A 3510-nucleotide genomic window follows, 5' to 3' on the forward strand; every position below is an offset into this window, starting at 1 on the left:
CCCCTGGGAAGTCCTCGTGCCGAGTGGCCCAAAGCGGACAATATTGTGATACGTGCCAGAGGGGGATGTTACAAATGGTATCAGAGCTGGGGCACGGGTCGATGTGTTCGACAGGGACGTCGAACCCTATAATGGGGGGTGAAGGTGGGTTGCACCTGATCCTACATCGGCTGGGAAGGAGAACTAAGCATTCCTTATAAGGAGTGTGGATACTTTCCTTGTCACAACGCGTTTTAAAGCCATGAGGGCAGCAGATCCCATAAGAACTCTGCAGTTAAGCGTGCTCGGGCGGGAGTAGTACCGGGATGGGTGACCCCCTGGGAAGTCCTCGTGCCGAGTGGCCCAAAGCGGACAATATTGTGATACGTGACAGAGAGGGATGTTACATACAACCTTTGGATTTATTTTAAGTAAGAAAACTACCTTACAAACTGGTGACAACCAGGGTTTTTCAACAGAACCGACATCACTTTCTAGTGGTAGCCAGGGTTTTCAAATGTAACACATTTTACTTACTGGTGATTGACCTGGGTTTCGATACAAACGATATTTTACTTATAATGAAAAGAAATCATTTGTACAAATTTAGTGAATAGTTTTCAATACAAAGACATGCCTATGAACTCACCAGCTTTATGCTGATACATTTTCAAAACGCTTGTATTCTGAAGACAACGATAGACAGGTAGCCGTTCCATCTTTTAGAGAAGTTGGAGTTTTTGGAGTCTCATATCTTACTTCTGTTATATACTGATGTGTACAAACTATGTTTTCAAACGAATGTAAATATTCATATTGTAATGTAATGGTTGTGTTTACTTTGATTGCTATTATACGATTGTTGTCATACTATGCATGACGTCATCCATCCCCGAACGTTTTCGCTGTTTGTTTATAAGGTTCGAGGGTGTGACATTTTAACACATTATAAAGATCATTCAAAGAGGAATACTTGAAAGGTTTTTGTGCTGACATTTCTCCATTATTTTAGAAAACCCTTGATCGTAATAAGACTCAATTTAGTCTCCTTCCTTCTGATTAGACTCTCCTAACTCCAGCGGACATTGTTTGCCTGAACTGATTTTTTTTTTCTCGTTTCCTTGATATTTCTCCTTCAATGTATCCTAAATCTCCTTTGAAGTTTTACAACTACACACATAATTGTATACCATTGGTGGAAAGGCACCACGAAGTTCTCGCATACATTTCTTTTCATTTTTCAGCAATTTCTTATCTTGTTCTATAACATTTTGATTATTAGAAGAAGTTCCAATGTTTTATCAATCAGCAGCCGAACGAACATCACCGATTATGGATTTCCAAAGCTCTTCATCAATTCCATTCAAATAGTCCTCCATACGATCAGCCCATTGATCGTAGAACTCAATAATTAACATTGGAATCTTTGCTGAAACACCAAGAAGATGAGAGTAAGATGTCATGGTGTTCATGTGAAAATTCACCATTGTTGTACGAAAGGTTTTTGAAGAAAGCTTCAAAAATCGAGATCTAACAATGAAAATTATCAGAAATTGACAACAAGTACTCGATTTGAACAACAAAATACATAATTGACTCAAAACAAATGGTCTACAAAGATTTTAATATTCAAAAGAGTGGAAAATTTTGAATCTAGAACGAGACTCAAAAAACTTTTGAAATCTAAAGAAAATCAGAGTGAAAACTATGTGATTCCTGGTCTGATACCAATTGTAGTTGTGGTTTAATCGAGTATGATATATGAGATCAGAGTTATGTAATAATTATGAACAAAATATCTAAATAAAGTCTGGTTGGCTCAATTAAGCTTTCTAAAGTACAGAGAATATTTAGAGAATAAAATGTGAATGACGTCCATCTCTAACTCTAGTACTTATCCCATATATATATATATATATATATATATATATATATATATATATATATATATATATATATATATATATATATATATATATATATATATATATATATATTATATTATTTTTAAGACAATTTCTTAAAAAACTAGGGGATAAAATCATGGCCATTAATTATTAGATGGATGGTCTGGATATGTACATGCTGGCAATCCATGAGCCCAAAGAAGTCACGAGTATTTGAATTCCATGTCTTTCTAACGCTAGGTATAAAATCCTAACTATAACATCGCCACCTTCATTTGATGCAGTCGTGTGCTCTCTCCAAAGCCTACACCCAAAAATCTCTCTTTGGTTTACTCTTTCGATCTCCGTTGGTGTCGAATTCGGAACACTCACCACAAACGGTTACCCCTTTCACTCATACTCCACCACCACCTGCATCTGTTTCGTCACCAACCTTCTCCTCCACTCCCATCCACCAAGGTATATTTTTTGTATGTTGGTTTAGTATATGACATTCCTTGCTCACTCTTAATTCTGTTTTATGTGTGTATTCAGAGCAACTGATAGAGATGGAGACTTTTGATTGGAGAATGATGCAGAAGCGCTAAACGGCCACCATTTTTGGCGCTACTCGATCTTGCACACTCACTTTATCTTCGATCGATTTGTATACTCTAAACTCCGTTTTTCTCTTTCTAAAACGCCTCCTAACTACGTGTATCTTTTTGTAAGTACGCGATATCTTTTTTTTTGGTCTTACTATTTACTTCTTTTACCTTCAGCGAGCAAATCAAGAAAAGCCAACTATAGTAAGGTTAGAGGGAAGTTGAGGGTTTTTCTTTCTTTTTGTTGTTCACAATAAGTATCAGTTATGATGTTGTTTTTTATTCTAATATATCTGTTCATCTTCACATTTTTATTATCAAGAGCTACTCAAAAGCAGTAGATCTAAAATCACAGAATGTATGTTTTACCCAAAAACAGTAGATCTAAACACATTTTTGTTACTGGTATATTATAGATTTGTAATCAAAGGTTGATATTTTCTATTTTTATTTGATTTGTTGCAGGTAGCTGGTTTTCCAAGATCTATTTCAGTTTTTTTTACTATTTTTCTAAAGATTTTAATTTTGATTTTACTACAGGAATACATGGTTATAGTTTTTAGATCAGTTTGCTTTTGAAGAATCATTATGTAAATATGTTCTAGAGATTTTAGATCTGATTCTAAATTTTTTAGATATGGTTGAAAATGTACCTCCAAGATTTGGTGACGTTAAAGTTTGTGTTAAACTGTAAGAAGCTACGGTAAAATAAAAAAAAAAGATATATGATATCATTTTGCAAGAAAATTTAATGGATGTTGATTTATTTTGTATTTGGTTGTATGTTTACTTTTTATTACTATGTTCATAAGAAATAGTCAATGTTTTTATTATATTCTATCTGTTTAATTTTTGTTGATAATTTATTTGTAGTGTTTTTACTTGATTTAGATAAAAAGGTTTTTTAGTTTTAAAGGAAAATCATAAAAAAAATTATATTAAAACCTGATTTTAAAGAAAATACAAAACTCTAAGCATAAATGGAGAATTTTTAAACAAAACTTTGCTCTTAAAAAAATTATAGATTGAGGTAATTATTA

At 33.5% G+C, this 3510-nt stretch overlaps 1 long non-coding RNA gene across 2 annotated transcripts; it reads left to right on the forward strand.

Annotated features, from left to right (window-relative positions):
- The first annotated feature begins 2071 nt into the window (after positions 1-2071).
- LOC145033891 (uncharacterized) lies at positions 2072-3243 on the forward strand. Of its 2 annotated transcripts, XR_013677765.1 has the most exons (3): positions 2135-2345; positions 2421-2679; positions 2936-3243. It is a non-coding gene; the product is annotated as an uncharacterized LOC145033891 (long non-coding RNA). The 2 variants fall into 2 exon arrangements; XR_013677764.1 differs by lacking the exon at positions 2936-3243 and having other exon boundaries at positions 2072-2345; positions 2421-2872.
- Positions 3244-3510: the final 267 nt, after the last annotated feature.

This window comes from Lactuca saligna, chromosome 3 (assembly GCF_052625555.1).
Source record: "Lactuca saligna cultivar CGN05327 chromosome 3, ASM5262555v1, whole genome shotgun sequence".
NCBI classification, from domain to species: Eukaryota; Viridiplantae; Streptophyta; class Magnoliopsida; order Asterales; family Asteraceae; genus Lactuca; species Lactuca saligna.